The sequence below is a fragment of the Bombyx mori genome, chromosome 6 (assembly GCF_030269925.1).
Source record: "Bombyx mori chromosome 6, ASM3026992v2".
NCBI lineage: Eukaryota > Metazoa > Arthropoda > Insecta > Lepidoptera > Bombycidae > Bombyx > Bombyx mori.
In genome coordinates, this window is record NC_085112.1 from 9,416,673 (window position 1) to 9,436,058 (window position 19,386).

General features: G+C 34.5%; 1 long non-coding RNA gene across 1 annotated transcript in view; it reads left to right on the forward strand.

The window, feature by feature from the left end:
• LOC134199083 (uncharacterized) overlaps positions 1-19,386 on the forward strand; it is a 37,314-nt gene that overhangs the window by 491 nt on the left and 17,437 nt on the right. The window lies entirely within an intron of this gene.

A 19,386-nucleotide genomic window follows, 5' to 3' on the forward strand; every position in this document is an offset into this window, starting at 1 on the left:
TTTAAAGTTTGTGCCAGACAACCTTTTCCGGAAACCTTTATATTATTATATAGCTTTAACCCGCAGTCGCCAAACGATATATAAATTTTTTGCACTAAGGAAATCGATAAGAACAATAGAACTATATAAAGTGACAATAAAAAATACCTTGCTTACATCAAAGCAAATAATACAAAGCAAAATGACAAGAAAAATGGTTTCAATATCTTATTATTATAGGTAAAAAAAATTTAGAGTAATAATTCTCAACTAAATAATTCAAACTAAGAAAAAAAGCCAAAAAGCTATGATCCGAGTTAATTAAAACGTACGGGAATGGATGGTCATTACCGGGGATGAAAAAGCGATTTCCCCCAAGAGTCGACTTTTAAAGGCATCGACGAGGTCTCGAGTCCATTTCACTGAATGAGAGCTTCGTCAGTAGCTTATAGACTTTTGAAAGGTTTGCTTTCATTGTTCGTTTCAAAGTATTTTATAGGTTTGCTTTATCAGGCGGTTTCTCTTTGTTGCATTTTAAAGTAATTTAGTCACAGTCTGATTTAATGTGGATTTTTTCCTACTGTTTCCTTATTTGACTATTACTTGCTTAATGATTGATTCATTGAAAAATACCTATATGGGACGATTATCATTGGCATTTCAAGGAAGGCTTAGAGCATAGTATCATAAATGTAGGTTAAGTGTATGATAACCATAATGAGACGTTACCGGGATTAACTGGTAATAATATAATCCAATAGAAATAAAGTACAGTACTCGGCGATGAATATTGCAGATCGGCTTTTGGAAAGAGATAATCGGCTAATTTCGGCTTCGTATAGCGTTTGCTCTGTCGCACACTATCTATGTAATATTAATCAGTTGCTGTTCAAATGCGGTGGTGTATGGTACTAATACATATTTATGTTAGTGTTTCATGAAACGGAGATAGTGTTTTACGATGCCCAAATTAGCCGAATGTCCGTTCCTAATGGCCGATGTCCAATATTTATCGTTGGGTACTGTACTCGTTTTCATTGTACTGCATGGGTCTTGTTGCCCTGGTTGAGTATGAAAATATACAACTCAATTATCGGAAATGTATAAACTTCATGGAATAAATTGCGATCGTAGCGAAACCATACGCCCATCTGGCCGTCCCAAAAGTCCTAATTCCAATATCAGCATCAGTTTGAAACTGTAAGTAATGCTGCTGTAACGACGCTAGTGATGCTAATCTGAAGTCCTTTACCACAAAATCAACTTATAAAGAAGGTTCTCTAAGCAATATTCTATTCGGCATTTCCTGTTTTGTATACTCAATCAACTATACGTCTTGGATAGTATGAAAACAATCACTGAAACGGAAAGAAAATCAGATCTTGTACAGCGATTAAAGATATATTCGAGACAAAATCTTAGTATGTAATTGGTTTGTCATATCCTGAATATTTCCTTCAAAAAGGAGACGCGGGTTTCAGATAAAATTGCTTTTAATTTTTGGGAATATCTACATCCAAACCTTCTGTATTGCTCCTCGTTTGATAGAACTAAACTAGCTACAAGTTCCATTACATCAAGGACGTATCCGGGTCGTATCCCGAATCCCTTGGGTCGATCCGCTCGTTATTTTGCATTAATGTTCCAAACTTGGCTTGTTAATTCTGATACTGGGTTCGCCTTTAAACGACAATCGCGATAACGTTTGAGAAATACAATTGAAATTCTAGAATTATTGTATTGTAACTTTATGCATTACGATTTTTCCCTTTTTAAAACTCTCTCAATTATTTTGTTTGTGACACCTTTGACTACAGTCCAGGATATAAAAGATCAATCAATCAGACAAATTCGTGTATAACACATGTTCACGACTGACTTTCGGAATGGAGGAATCAAATCGTGTAATACAAATCTAATCAGCAAATTTTTTAAAGTATGCGTAATCATTTCTTCCGCGGAGCAATCATACGTTCCGATTTTAAGGAGAGCCGTACTGTAATACTACTGAGATTTTAACCTCATGTGTCAAGGGGGACGGTGAGTGCGTTCACCTTCCCAATAAAAAATTGTAAGCTTAATGAAACATACATCGACCAGGACTGTTAGAATTTAATACTGCTTTTTTTCTTCCTACCTATGCTGATGGCCTTGAGAGGCTATTTCAGCTTCGCCCTAACGTTTGTAGGTGAGCTCACGGGGCTCAAACTGGAGAGTTGCTAACACTGACCCTAGCAAGAGCAATGCTTCGCAGAATCTACCACCGGATCGGAAACGCGACCCACTGAGAAGATCTGGCGAAAAACTGAATGGGCTGTGTCTATGGGTTAATTCGCTCGTCGAGCCCTTCGTCGCAAGCGACGGGTTCGACGAGGACGGTGACCGGTGCATTAATACTGCAAGACAGCACAAACACACTACGTTTCTTGAATAAAAAAAACCTAAGAATTGCAGTATAGATAAATATGTAGTCCGTCCACTTATAAATAAATATGACATTAAATGAATAATATGCAATTATGAATATCTTGAGGCTCATAAACATAGTTACTATCACTAAGAAAGTCTCCACAAATACATTCGTCGTGTGAATCATGTTATATGTGAATATGAATTAAATTTATCAGAGTTCTAATTGTGACAAATTTCTACATATAAGCAATCGGGATGCTTAATCAATTATTATAAATAAAACACACACACACAATGAAATGTTATATACAAGCAATTTTTTAAATGATTTCGTAATAATATGTACATATGAAGTGATAAAATTTATGAGAAATAAAAGCTTACTGTACTGTTTAAGTGCGAGTTTAAGAAGGATCAATAACCAATTATAATTTATAATAATAAATTACAGTGGCTTGTTAATGTTATCATGGATTATGGAATATCTGTTGAAAGTATGCAAATACTTCTCCTAATTCTCAACTAACTCCAACCTTATTTAACTTAATCTTAACCCTTCGGCTTGCTTCTATCCTAATGTGTCGATCCCAGGACTTAAGTTCCCAAGCAGGATTGATAACAAGCAGATTCTCAATTATAATCTCTCAAATCAAATTACAATATATGTAGATACTTACATGTTTGCATTGTTTTTAATAGGAATATGCAATCCTCCTTTCACGATATTCGTTCCTTTTTTATTATGTGTATCTAATTAACCTTTAAGCCAACAATGTTTCGTAATGTGGCAGTACTTCTGTAAGCAAATAAAATTACCTTATTAATTAATAATTAATTTGAATTTGAATTGAATTTGAATTTACCTTTTATGAGTCAGGATAAATAACTATCCCAACTAATTTGCATAATTTTTTTTAAAAGGATTTACTTGCCTATCTATTGACCATAAAAATCTATGAAACATAAATTCTCAAACAAAACAAAAAAAAAACCAGCAATCTGTGGATCCAGTGAGTTTTTTATTTGAAACAATTGTTGTTTCGAGCCAGATAAGTAAGCTATATTTTTCTTATTCCACTCAAACGCCTATAAAGTATCCGAAGTAAGAAAACATTCTAATTTCGGCTTCAATTTATAATAAAAGCTTTACCGTTTCATCGGCTTTCTGGGCAGTGAAAAATCGAGCCATTATGTGAGGAGGGAGAGTATTTCCCCGCCGCTCGTATTTCAAAACAACACATTATTGTTTTCTTCTGTTTTGTTTCGTGGTTAAACCGGTTATAAATTTAGTAGAAACGGCTTCCAAACTGCTTCACGTTTATTTGTAACTTGAAAAAAAAGGACCTAGTATCGATATATTATTAGAAGGGATTAAGGTATCAGATCAGTTGTTTTTGTAAAAAAAACACCTCGATGTTTCTTTATATCGAGAAGCAACAACGCAATCCTCCATACAGATGCTTAAATTTATGAATGTGTGTATTTTCGTGTAGTTATTGTGCTGAGAACGTTTCGATTCTTCTTATTTTAGACTAGCGACCCGCCCTCGCTTCGCTTCGAAAACATTAAATTTTGTTATTGATAGCTGAGTCCCGCGATGTTACCCGCGGCTATTATCGTACCGCGGGTGACGCCACGGGCGAAGCTAGTCTAAAAAAGTAGCCTAAGTTACTCCTTATATCATCAGCTACCTATCATTGAAAGTCTCGTCGAAATCGGTCCAGCCGTTCCAGAGATTAGCCGGAACAAACAGACAGACAGACAGACAAAAATTGTAAAAAATGTTATTTTGGTGTATGTCTTCTTCTTCTTCTCTGTCGTTTCCTCATTGCTAAGGGTCGTGACCACCTTGGTCCAGTTTTTGCACCAGCTTCCTCCAATGCTGCCTGCATTCGGCCTGCTTAATGGCGCCCGGGACGCTGGTGTTTGTGGCCTCCTTGATAATGTCCGTCCACCTGGTTGGCAATCTTCCTCGACCGTATATATATATATATATATATATATATATATATATATATATATATATATATATATTCATATGCATGTAGTAAAAAGCGGTTATTTCAATATTACAAACAAACACTCCAATTTTATTTATATGTATAGATATAGACTAAACCATAAACTCGGAATAACAATAAAAAAAGTTAGTTATAGACATAATTTAATTTCAAGCTAATCACAGTGCTGTTGGAAGTATAACAAAGTTTCTGGACCGACAGCTTCAAGCTCCAATAATACGGAGAATGAAGCGCTCGGGGGAAATTAACCATTAGTGGCCACATTAAATTCTCCTTTATTCGTTATTTACAAAGAATTGCAGGAAGAGAATGAGATGGCGACGATGAATTGTATTTTTTTACAGACGTTTTCAGTTTTTCGATAACTTTTTGAAACAAGAATTCTTCTTTTGAAGTTTTTAACGAACATTTTTGTATTGACGTGAAGAATTTTGCGAAGAAGTTTCTTCTAGAACGTTCTTCTTTCTGTTTACTACAATTTATTTATTAATACAATTAATTAATACAATTTAATACAATTATTAATTTCCTATTTTTATTAGTTCTCTCATTTTTCCCCGTCCTCTATGCAAGATCAGTGGTTAATAAAGCGTTAAGAATATTAGGTAGCTCTTGTCGAATGATGTGTGCTCTTAGCGAATAATGTGTTTTTTTGACAAAACAATTGGCGCAGGTTTTTTAGCAACTGTGCTCTCTTTTTTCTCAAACTTTTTTTCCTAGTACTAGGTACTTGTACCTTGTGTTGTAAACCAAAAGAATGAGACGTATAGAGAATACCTGATGGTAAGCGGTCGTCGCTAATGGGCATCTGCAATGCTATGGGCACATCCAAGCCAGCGTCTGCTTCTCGTAAATAATTACATTGACTTATATTAATTTATGGAATTATTAAAAACCAATTTAAACATTAATAAAAAGTGGAGGATAATTAAAAATTTAAGAAAGTGCCACAAAGAAAGACAAATTCTGAACTTAAAAATAAATTATCTTAATCTTCAAGAATGATTTCAGAGTGTTCTTATAATTCGAATAATGAACGTAGCATCTTTTTTAATTGAGAACGGAGACAATAATATTCATCAGGTTTAATGAAGACCAATTCTTGTGATGGCGATGACTTTGACTGATGGATTTCATTAAGAAATTATAAAGAACGAAATGGTTGGGCTCTTTAAAATACTTATATTTGATTCAATTCGCAAATTTTACAATTTTATGGCGATTCTATACGAAGCTTAAAGACCATACTTTCGACAGAAATTTATTACCTACTCATATTCTTTTATTGTCTTGGTCATTCTCTCGCCTCTTATTGATTGATGGTTTTGTCTTTGAGAGTCCTAAGTCAGCTTCGTGACTCCAAAATTCTCAACTTAATATGTTATACTTGATCTCTTTAAAGTTTAGAAGTCCAAGCTACCTCGTAATTCACGTGATGCTTATTGGTCCCCATACTAGTAGTAAGACATTAACGAAAATGCTGTCGTTAATCTAAGACATAACTATACTAAGGTTTATTGTATCCTGATACCAGGAACGCACAAATAGTTCGTGGCAGAACTAGGCAGAACGAACCACCATCTCACTAGCCAAGGTAGGAAAAAAGGTATTTTCAAATAATTCCACTTACATTAAAAACTACAAACGTTATATTTTATTAATTTTTTTCATAGTTTTTTTACCACCAATTTGATGGTAACCTAAGAGGCTATTCCAGCTACGCCCAGACGAGTAGGTGAGCTCACGGGCTCAACCTGAGAGAATTTGTTAAAATACTAGCCCTAGCATCTTGCTAGGCCCTGCTTTGCAGAATCTAGCACCGGATTGGAATCGATACGATAGCCACCATTATAAGAGGGTTTTCGTGTCGCGCCGCTTTGTCGAAGTAACGTTCTGACTCTTTCTTAAGTTAGTTACGTCTCAGTACTAAATTTAGGTCATTAGGTCCTCGCATACCAGGGCGCTCCGATGGCAATTTTTTCATTATTATTTAAAGATTTCAGAGATTCATTTCAATAATTTAAAGATTACAACAAATGCAACATATTCCGTTATCAAAAGACATAATATGACGAATTAGTACAAAACCTACACTAATTTAATCTCAATGTATTACGCCATAAAGCCCCCATATAGATCCATTAATGGTTTTTATTTTTGAAAATATAATCAAAATTAGTTCCGTGCGTAAATTAAAAACCCACATCCACAGCTACAATCGTGGGCCGACCAATCGGCTTACGAGCAGAAAAGAAATAAAATTAAAACCGAACTCGGTACAAATGAGGCGAGTAAAATTATTTTTACGATTCCCTGTCTCAATTAGGCCGGGCACGGACAGTAAAGTGTCAATGTTATTTAAATTTACAACGCCAATTAGACTCGCCATCATCGCAACTAATGAAACTGTACCGTGTGTAGCTTCCCTTATTAAGAGTTCTATAATTAAAATTTATAATGCGAAGTGGATAGTTACAAACTGTATCGTTAGAAAGCGTATTGAAGAGTGGGAGGTTCATTTGTTTCGTAAAACTCACCAATTAATATTCATTTTAAGCTAGTTTGAGTTTGGGTTTGATAAGTTTTGTTTTGAACACACGATAGGTATGGGTATAGGTATACACAACCGAACAAAAAGTTAATCGTAACTTTTTATTTATTTTTTAGTTTTTATTTAACAGAACTGAATATAATCACTTTGAAATCAACCCTAAATCTAAACTATCGCGTCCGTATTCACCATTCTTAGTCCTATAAAAAAAAAAAAAAACTGGTTTTTGTACACAATACTAAATAACACTGCTAAATTCTTATCGAGGCTTTAGCCTAAAAAAGACTTCTACTTTCATGCTTAATCCTTTCGTTCTTTTCATTCTCTACATGATTTAATGATATGTGATTTCCTTTTTATTACGTACGGTACTTATGAGGACGAATTTTAATAATCTTCGCAAACAGTCTTTGAGCAAAAGTTCTTGATTTTAAAAGCACCGGTTTTAGCTGTGAATTATCTGTTTAACAAGTTTTTTTTTTTAAAGATAGCGGCCCGCTCTGTCTTCGCTCGGGTCTTTATCAAAAGTTTTAGTAAGGATTTAACTAGCTTTTGTTTGAAAAAATAGAGCCTATGTCACTCAGAGAGCTTCCAAACAGTGAAAGAATTTTCCAAATCGGTTCAGTAGTTTCGAAGCCTATTCAATACAAACAAACAAACAAATCTTTCCTCTTTATAATATTAATATAGATAATTGAGTAGTTTTAGTCCGTTTGAAAGGAAAGCCGTTTTCGATAAAACGATCTTGTACCAGATGCTTACGAGCTCGTTTGCCTTGCATCAGCAATACGAAATCAGCAGAGTTTATTATTATTATGTCATTATTTATTTATGTCAAATAAACGATATTTTACCATCAATTAAGTATTATTTATTTCAACTGAATTATTATTATTATTAGAAAAACGATGTTACAAAAGTTATCAACTATACTTCGAACATAAATTGACTTTTTTTTTCTAACAGCGATTTCTTCTAGACAACTATATTTTGTACAAGCGGCACGCTCCGGCTTCGCTCGGGTCTTTAATAAAAATTTCAACGATATTTGACGTTGTTTTATTTTTTTAAATAAATGTACACTTATTGCGGCATAGCTATAATAGTTAGACGTATGCAGTCGCGACACTTTTTGTAAATAATAATGTGTTCCACAAAGTCGTAGTAAATTATTTTATTCTATCATCAATAGTTTACGCAGGGCACGCGATGTAAAGAATATTTCCGTACACGGCGTGAATACATTGACAAGTTGAAAATGCATACTTTTCAGGGCAGCCATTTTTAAGTTTACATATTATTGGTAAATCTATTTTTTTATCCTTTTATATCATTTTTATACGTATTTATGTAATTTCATCGGAATTTTCACATAATGTAAGTATAATAATAAATTAACGTTTTAATCAAGAAAAAAATGACATATCAAGTTGTTCACCGACGACTTGTCAATTTATTCACCTAAGCAATTTATTAAAATCCGAGAAAAGTACCTAATAAATAAGATTGTTAACATAAGAGATATAAAAATATTACATAAATATGTAACAGCCATTTAATGGTGGTTGGATGGTGTCATGGGATGGGATGGTATGGACATGTGATGGATGACACGAAATGAAAATGAGGTTGGTAAGAGAGTGATTGTTAATTATGAATGTGGAAGGATCTACCTATATCCTTCCTCTCCTCCTTTCTCCATAGGAAGAGGTAGACCTATGAAGAAATGGATTGCGTGAAAGACGATATGTGCAAGAGGGGAGTGAGCGAAGAAATGGTATGTGATAGTGGAGTACGGAAGGAGAAGGCATGTTGCGCCGACCCCAGGTGACTGAGAGAAGGGCAGGAGAATGATGATGTAATAGCCATTTGAATTGATCAATCTCAAACTAAAACCCAAATCTTGTACTTAATTATATTTTTTATTAATTAAAATAGACTGAAATTATTTTGCGTCTGAGATTAATCTGAATTATTCTTTTTTTTTACTGTACTTCTCCATTTCCCTCTTAATCAGGGTCTTCAGTATCTAAGTCGGGGTCATTTTTTGGTGGGTCATTGTCAGTCTTTATGTTTTTATAAAAATCGTAAAATGCTGTGTCTGTTAAAGGTAATAATTCCACCAAATCCCTTCTCTTTTCTCTACTTGTTGGAACTGTCTTTTTTAAAAATCGTGAATGGTCCTTATTTCGAACTTAATTGTGTAAAATTTAGGAAATTTTCGCGCTTAATTGGTACAACGGCATATGCGTTATTAATCTTGCAAAATCTTGTGAGTTGAACCCAGTCATTATGATAGTTAATTTTAAGTCGCGTTTTCTTCGCGTTTTTGGTTCTCTCAATCAAGGCATGATCCGAATCACACTCTATGTGGCTATGTCCGCTGATAAGAAACTTGTGATTAATAGTTTCTAGTTTTGTGGACATGAAGTAAGTACACGGACATCATTGCGACCGTATTATTTTTGTTTTGGCCTCTACATGTACCTATCTGAATAAAATGTGACCTGTTTAACTTTTGAAAGCAAATGCTTAAGAAAACGCCATAAACACGACGCGATTTGACGATCACCGATGGTTTCGTCCCACGTGTAACATGTAGCCCTATCAGTTGCTAAATCATGAATTGTGAGATTGTAGGACCATAGCTGTCTTTTATAAAGAGAAACAGAAGTATTAAGGTAGGGGGTGGATGGGTAAGCACTGCTGAAGATCTGCTGCTGTATATGCTCGAATGGATCAGTTGCACTTTGCTTCATGTTTATCCCTTCTTTTTTCTGAATATGCTTTTTCACCTAATGATTGATGTTCGGCAAGCTTGACTTTCAGATTAAAGTTTTCCTCTCCCTCAGTTACCGAGATCTTCATGTTTACAAGGGAACACGTGTGACACGTATCTTTAGCGAGTATTTTGAAAGACAAGTTTAAATCATGAAAACATTGGGTGTACAATTTCAGAGACACAGACACCACGACTTATTGATACATTTGCTTGTCAGAATATTACACTGCACCTTCATGCCGGTAATAACTTGACAACTGGATATATATAGTCGCGAACACAATTATGGGTAATGCGAATAATTGATCATCTAAAGGTATTCTGTTAGTTCATTTAATTATGTGGCGTAAATAATTTAACGTGTTGAGTTATTTAAATAAATAACATTAATATATTTACATATATCTAAATGTCATAATGCTCTCATTGGAAACAGAGTTGTTTAATAATTCACAAGTGCGATATTCCAAAAATACGTGAGAGAATCGAGTTACTCATTTATTCCCCATATAAAGCAAGTAATCTGGAGGACCATTTTGCTATAATTTAAAATTTGATATTAGTCGACTTGTCAAGTTATTCACGCCGTGTACGGATTTTAGGTATTTTTTTTTACATCTTGGATTACATTATTGGAGTTTTAGTAAAGACCCCTAATTTTGTTCAAAAAAATTATAGCCTATGTCACTCGGGAATAGTGTAGCTTCCAAACAATAAAAGAATTTTTCAAATCGGTTCAGTATTTTCGGAGCCTATTCAATACAAACAAACAAACAAATCTTTCCCCTTTATAGTATTATAAGTATAAGTATAGAAGTATAGATCAGTATAGATCAGTGTCAAATTATACTTTACCGGTTGAAGAATGTACTGAATGGGAATATTTCGATGTTATCAGCCCGCATAATTTCATGCAAGCAATTATACACTCTACTTTAAATGCACAACAGCTTTCTTAAGGTATTGGTAGCAACAAAATAATTTTCGATTTAAAATTGTCTTAGTCTAAATTTAATATTTTTGCGAGTGGTAGACGTTATTAAAAACACTTTTACTTTTGAATTTCACGTTTTTTACTGCTTTACACTTTTTGTATTCGCGGACTACTTTTCGTGTTAATCTTAGCCTTTTAATCTTTTTGTCTCATATTTTTAAAGTGTAAAATTATTGTAACCCTTTTCAGACAAAGCATTTGGAAGAGTTCAGCGGTCGAAACGAATGATCGTAAAATTATAATAATATTCAAACATGTTAATTTTGTGTTCAAATTTAATTATATGGTCACGTGCTTGTAGGCTATAGAGTAATTACTCTTAAAATATATTATATACTGTATTAATATATAACGCACAAAATCTCAAGAGTTGAAGACTCAGACCATTGTTTGCTCATCCGAAATCCAAGAATTAGATCTGCCGCGAAATAGTTATTCGTTCTGATTTGAAGGGTAGGACAATGGTTTCACAATAAAGAGACTTGGACTTAGTAACGAAGTTTTTAGAAGCTGCGCTCAAAATTGTGGTCTATAATATTATTTAAAATAAATAAAAAAACTTGTCATCCATTTTAAAGTTAAACTGGAAACTTCACTTTCACACAAATCAAGCTTGATTTCTTAATGCACTGAACATGTCTCGAAAGTTTCTGAAATTCATTAGCCATCGGAACTTTGCACTAGGAAGGGCTAACAGTCCGGTTAATTATCTAAATAAATTTTATTAGAGCGTTAAATTAGCTTTATAGCTAGTAACTTCGGGTCAATGTAATGTTATGGCAGTAGTATTAAGCAGCTATAACTGCTATCCTAGTTAATAACGTTTGTATCCACATAATATAATAACGATGCAATAACGGTGACGATAAAACTATTTTGTTGTTATATAAAGCGTTCATTAAGGTCTCAATCGTGGTATATACAAACTACGATTTAATAATGCGTATGTTTTTGTATGTTTTAATCGAAGATGTTTAATGTAATTACGCAAAATTTATAGATTTGCGCAATTTCAGAAGACCTTCTGCCTAGCAATAAAATAATGAGAACAATTTTCTTGTTATATAACGCATTCATTAAGGTCTCAATCGTGGTATATACAAACTACGATTTAATAAGTATGTTTTTGTATGTTTTAATCGAAAATGTTTAATGTAATTACGCAAAATTTATAGATTTGCGCAATTCCAGAAGAACTTCTATCTAGCTAGAGCAATAAAATAATGAGAACTATTTTGTTGTTATATAACGCGTTCATTAAGGTCTCAATCGTGGTATATACAAACTACGATTTAATAATGAGTATGTTTTGATCGAAAATGTTTAATGTAATTACCCAAAATTTATAGATTTGCGCAATTCCAGAAGATTTACTGCCTAGCTAGAGCAATAAAATAATGAGAACTATTTTGTTGTTCTATAACGTGGTCATTAATGTCTCAATCGTGGTATACACAAACTACGATTTAATAAGTATGTTTTTGTATGTTTTAATCGAAAATGTTTAATGTAATTACGCAAAATTTATAGATTTGCGCAATTCCAGAAGACCTTCTGCATAACAAGAGCAATAAAAAAATGTGAGCTTATCTCTTGTTGGCTCCGTTATTTAATTCTTTGCTACAATTCTGTATTTAGATTTGGTTACTATTTGACTTTAAAAAGTTTAATTGCCAATAAAATGTTCGACAAGAAACAATTATTTAAATGTAACCACTACAAGCAGCTTTGCTCGCGTCATCTTACTTTCGCAGTTATAAAACTAGTAAGTGTAGACTACCTATATACAGATGCATCGTGTTAGGAACATTTAAGTTCACTTTTGAAGATAATAAGTAATACTGTTAGGCTCGTAAGAGTAACGCCATCTGTCGTCGAATAGCAGAAACGAATATCAAAAGAACTAGTAATATCGAGAACGCTAGAGAAGTGTAACGCCATCTATTATCAAATAGCGGAAACACATATCAAAACGACTGGTCTTTCCGGGAATGTTCTCGATAATTGTAGAGAAGTCGTATCGACTATAAAAGCGTTGCAGAGATGATACGAAAGCAGTTGGTAATCGGTTCTACTCGAAGCGAAACAGCGACTGGATCACCTGAAGCGAAGCGGGAGAAGTGAATTGTGATTTGTGAAGTGTTCCTTAAGTGTTTTAAGTTAAATAGAGTTTTAATTTGTACTTCGGTGGTAGTTTTATTTATCCCGAACTCCAGCGCGTAACAATACTCAAGAAACGTCTTGCAATTTATCTCTCTTTGTAACTCATACTAAAAATATTCCAAATAAAATAAAAGTATTGTTTATTTCAATCCCTTCAGTACAATACACCGGAATAATAAATAACGTAGTAAAACGAACGATTACTTGCACTCGGCGAGAGAGATCGCGGTTGCATAAAAGCATTGTCGGCGGCGGACACATATCTCGTGAAGTTAGTTGGCTGGCAAACATCTTGGCATCTACAATGTGTACGATTCTAGTTGAAATGTAAGCAGCGAGTTCTGTCTGATTTTCAAATATAAGAGATCTTTCCAACGTTCTGTGATGACAAATATACAAATATGATTTAAAAAAATAGTTCGAATTATATCAGTGGATTTTAATCTATTATTGATTTAATGATACAGTATTCCTTGGACGTGTATAAATAGGATGTGTTAATAGGGCTAAAAAAAAAGCAAGAATTTTTTGAGCTTTATAAGAATTTCATTTCCATATGTGTTCCATACAATTATAATATTATGTACAACACAAACAAACCAATTTTAATAAAATGTATTATAATTGTGAAGGCTAGTTGTACGGTTCAAAACTATTATACTAAACAAAAAAAATTGTATTTAATTTCACCTCGTGTTGTTGAGCTATTTTTTTTTCACAAATAAATTATAATAACGTGTCGAAATAACTTTCTTATTCTCGTCTACTAAGAAGCACTGCGAGAGATGAGTTAATTTAATTTAGATAAAAAAAAACCAGTACTGCTATGTTCACGCAAGATAAGTGTACTTACAACGAACGTGACTTCTGTTAACATCTTAACTACATAATTTTGGCATCCGAGGCGAGAACAATCTTGGTAATAGAATAAACATGTTTCTTTGCTGCGATCTCCAGTCGCGTCGAAACGGCGGCAGACACTTTGAGTAACCGCTCACAGTAATTTTATTACCATTCCGGAAGATAAATCTCGTTATTCACAGCCCGTTCTCGGCTCGAAGTTGACGAAAAATGAAAGAAAACGATTTTGAAACAAACAGATTCTTGCTTTGATCAGACTGCTTGATTAGAATTCGCTAAGCATGGTTCGTGAGTCTTAAAGAGTTTGTCAACAATATATTTTTAATCGAGCTGCGCTTGGTTTTGTTAAATCGATAATGTAATCGATAAAATAACCGAGTTCAAAACCTCATTGGTGTTAAATGACAGCTTGCAGACATCATACAATCGCATATTATTATGTCGAAATTCTCAATTGTAACGTAAAATAATTCTGCCAGTTTTTTTTAATCGGGTACCGACATGTTATCTATACTAATATTATAAAGAGGAAAGATTTGTTTGTTTGAATTGAATAGGCTCCGAAACTACTGAACCGATTTGAAAAATTATTTCACTGTTTGGAAACTACACTATTCCCGAGTGACATAGGCTATAATCTTTTTGAAAACAATTAGGGATCCCTACTAAAACTCCAATAATGTAACCCAAGGTGTAAAAAATTACCTTAAATATTATTTACATCGCGTGCTGTGCGAAAACTATTGATGATAGAATAAAATAATGTACTACGACTTTGTAGAACACATTATTATTTACAAAAAGTGTCGCGACAGCATATATCTCACTATTATAGTTATGCCGCAATAAGTGCTCTTTTATTAAAAAAAATAAAACAACGTCATATATCGTTGAAATTTTTGTTAATATAATATTATATAGGCATGAACTATTACAAGTAGTGATGAGTAAAGTAGGGCCAAGCAAGACCCAGACTTCTTTACTATTTACTGGTGGTAGGACCTCTTGTGAGTCCGCACGGGTAGGTACCACCGCCCCGCCTATTTCTGCCGTGAAGCAGTAATGCGTTTCGGTTTATGGGTGGGGCAGCCGTTGTAACTATACTGAGACCTTAGAACTTATAGTTCAAGGTGGGTGGGGCATTTACGTTGTAGATGTCTATGGGCTCCAGTAACTACTTAAGACCAGGTGGGCTCTCAGCTCGTCCAAGCATCTAAACAATAAAAATAAAATAAAAAACTTCGAAGGACTTCGACTTGGTCGTGGTCTTGCTAGTGTATGATAATTATCATTAATCGATTTATCATTAATTACAAGTAGCACGCATACATTAATCTCGCACTAAATGCTAACACGATTCACGGTATCGACCTCATGCATTGGTGACACAAGCGGTTTATTTTATATCTTTAAAAATATGAAAGTGTTTTATATAGGAAGAATATTTGTGTTTAAGTGTTTATAAAGCCAGAAAGTATGACTGCTGAACGGTAAAAATGAAAATTTCTGTTACTAATTCATGCGGACTTTACGTTCCATCTCTCGGTTACATGATGGAACTTATACTGATTATCGGTAATATTTCGATTAGACTCTGTTGAATCTATGCTCGAACTTGTCTTGTCATGCGTCCTTTCTTTATCCATTTAAACTAATATAATACACTCAATACATTCAGTGGGTTGCGCTTCAATGCGGTGAGTAGATTCTGCGAAGCACTGCTCTTGCTAGGGCTAGTGTTAGCAACGTCCTCAGGTTCGAACCCCCGTTAGCTTACCTACTCGCCCAGTTACGCTGGCATTACCCCTAAGCTACCAGCTTAGGGAAGGAAAAAAAAGAAAGAAGAAAAAAAAAAACAAAATACACAAAAACGTATGCACTAAGCAATCCAAGCAGCATTGGTTGATGAAAAACAAACTTAATCCGTTTTGTAACCAAAACTGCGACTCATCAATAAGGGTAAGTGACCACTACATAACCGTGGTTTTGTAGTTGACATCGTTGTAAAAGCACTTCAACGTAAACCAATACCATAAATATCACTTATTTGTATACGAGTAGGTAGGTACTGTGCACGATAAAAGTGTAATGGGATTTTTTTTTGTTTGATTTTGATTTGAGGCTAGTCCTTTTAGTTTAAAATGCGAGCGTTGCTCTCAAAAATAGATTTAAATAATTGATATAGTCGTCTTGTTAGTTAAATTGATTGTCAACTTGGTAATTAACTTAGTAGGTACGTAAAAAGCGTACGTATTTATTTTTTACTGCATCGATCATTCGTTTCTGTTTAAAAGGTAGGACTAAAATTTTCATTTTACTGGTGGTAGGACCTCTTGAGAGTCCGCACGAGTAGGTACCACCGCCCTGCCTATTTATGCCGTGAAGCAGTAATGCGGTTTGAAGGGTGGGGCGGGGCAGCTGTTGTAACTACTTTGACACCTTAGAACTTATGTCTCAAGGTGGGTGGCGCATTTACGTTGTAGATGTCTATGGGCTACAGTAACCACTTAACACCAGGTGGGCTGTGAGCTCGTCCACCCATCTAAGCAATAAAAAAAATTTAAGAAAAAAAAAAGTTTTATTGCTAATATGGCAACCTAACAAAACAAGCTAATTGCACACTTGGTATGTAGCTGTTACCGGAGCCTACATGGCGTTGACTTACTTTAGATATGAAGTCGAAATTTCAATTCATTTGCATTGGCTAGATGGTGACCTACAGCTACGGACTCATAAAACCACATCATACTTTCACTGTTAAATAAATTTTGTGTTCTTCCTCAACCAAGTCCTCCTGGACCAAGGAGGACCTTGTACCGTGTTACTCAGCGCTTAGGGTCGTAACCTTTACGGAACACATTTGCTTGGACTATGTTTCTCCTTTCTTTCCTGTCCTCTACCGAGTGGATATCGACATTGACGGTGGAGTCCAATGCGTCTTAATTTGGTCCAACCAGCGTATGGAACTACGCCGCACTTGGCCTCTTTCCTTCCACTTTGCCGGTAAAAAGCAGTTTTTAGAGATTTTCACCATCCTTCCTCGCAACGTGACCGAAAAATTCGAAATTTCTAAGTAGGCAAAGGGCGGAAAGTCTTGTCTAATGTACCCATAAAACCATAAGAAATTTCTACACGATGGTATTATCGTTGTACTACATCTCATTGAGCTTCCGTTACGAGCAAAGTTCGGAAAGCTTGATGCTGTCACAATTCAGTTTGGATTTACGCCAAATACATAATGACGCAATGCGGGATTTTTTTTTACTGTTTCCTCTTTGATTTAGGACTGATCGCGGCGACGTATGACCTGCTTGCATAATCATGTTAAAGAGTTGTTTTCTTAAGACTGTTTTTTTATAAGCTGTGTACGGCTTTCAGGTCTGGATTAATAATAATATAATAATTAAAGTTTTGCATATAACGAGCCTGAGGTAGGATTTTCTCCTACATCCTGACAACATAGCTGAAAACCCGTATCTTTCAGATAAAGCTCCTATCGATTCTGGATCACGTGGTGAAAATGATCTCGTTTTTCGGGACGAAAGAATAGCTGTTAGCTCGAAGGCCATTTCGAGAAACCCCATAAAGGGTGAGCGTGTATGCTCACACATAATGGATGGGATTTGTTAACAACTTCCCGAGTGCCTTTGAAATAGAAGTAACAGCTCAAGAGTTTTAATAGCATATACTACCGAATAAGAATGTCGATCCGCTAAAATCCGACAAAAAACTCAGCATGCTGATACAATGGGCTAGGTTACACGTCGAACTCTTGTGTTTATTAATACTTACATACATCTATAACCTACAAAAATATAAGAATTAGGAACAAATAATTTACTTATATTGCAACGATTCATCATTGTTTGTATGACTTTCACAATACTATCTTCCTAATTCTGATTCCAATATCCTTTCTAATTCTTGATCGAAATAAAATGTGCGATCCGGTTTGAAAAACCAGACGAAGAGAAAGACAGGATAGCTGTAACTCTAAAGCAATTCTGACTTTGATATGTCTTAATAGTGGGCGTCGATATCCGCGTCTGTGGGCCTTGTGTAGATCAAAACCACATTTAGAGGTATATCACTGTTAATGGTAAAATAGAAAATAATTTTCCAATTAAACCTTCTTTTGAGGTACCCGTGCAGTTCTAAATTTCCACAGTCACTTGAAGTGGAGAAGGCGTTCGTGCCACCTTCAATCTCTTCAACCAAAAAATTCTATACTCCAATACAACTTTATTATACACTAGGCGTACTCACCCGCTTCGTTGGGCATTTAAAATTAACATTATTATTTATTGTCATTATTATTAGGGAGTCCAACACTCATACAAATATTAGCCTATCCTAGTACATGTATTTTCTACATGGATACCAAGTTTCAAGTCAATCGGATGCATGGTTCAGTAGTTATAACGGAACATCCGTAAAAACCACTGTAGATTTATATATTAGTATAATATAATATATTAGTATAGATATACAAATTATATTAAATCTTGGTCAGCTTCTGTATACCCTTTGTCAGTACAGACACGAAGCGAGCTCGTTAATCGTACAGACTCGTCTTTCCGTAATTAACTTTGCAGCCCGAGAGTCAGATTTACGTGGACTAGGGGCACAATTAAATTTGCATAGGAAATTGTACTGAATAAGCTAGGAATAAGTTAGGTTATGGAAGTAAATTTTATGGTTGTCATCGACTTGCCTTAATGCTAACTCGATTCGTTGAGGTGTGTGTTTTACTTGTTAGTTGCCGAGTTGACTGGTCTGTTTCAAGATTATTTGGTTGCGGAATAAATTTTGCAGCGAACTTCAATTAATTTGTACTTGTTTTATGGTTTCGCTGTATTTATGGTGTATGTACCTTAAGCGATTTTGCCGATTAAATTTTTGTTTTTGTTTTAGCGTTTTGTAAAGACAAGGAAAATTAAACATTGCATAACAATTATAATGGGTTTAAACATATTATATTATAGACTAGCTGACCCGGCAGACTTCGTAGTGCCTCAATCGATAAATAAAAGACCTAAACTTTTGTATAAAATAATCTTAAAACAAACAAAAGGAATCCGTCCGACGGGGGACACATCAAAGGAAAAACAAAATTGTTATTATTGTTTCATTCCGAGCATTTTCATATTTATTTACATTTTAAACCTTTTCTGCACTTCCATAAATAATTTAAGACCAAAATTAGCCAAATCGGTCCAGCCGTTCTCGAGTGTTAGCGAGACTAACGAACAGCAATTCATTTTTATATGTATAGATGTGTGAATGTAGATCGACATCAAATAAGACGCCGTTTAAGGAATTAAGTAGAACTTAAACATGTAGTCAGGGAATATATTTTATTTTTATTTTTTTTAATTGCGCTTGTAAGCAGACGAGCATACAGCCCTCTCGATGGTAAGTGGTTACCATCACCCATGGACTTTAGCAATGTCAGGGGCAGAGCCAAGCGGCTGCCTACACTGAACAGTAATTGTAGTTTAATAACCTTATAAGATAAGCCATTAGTCTTATTTTGCTCAGGGGAAGCTTGTCTAACGCTTTTTAGTTGACTATCAAATAAACTAGAAACGAACCATGAAATCTCTATATATCTTTAAATCTT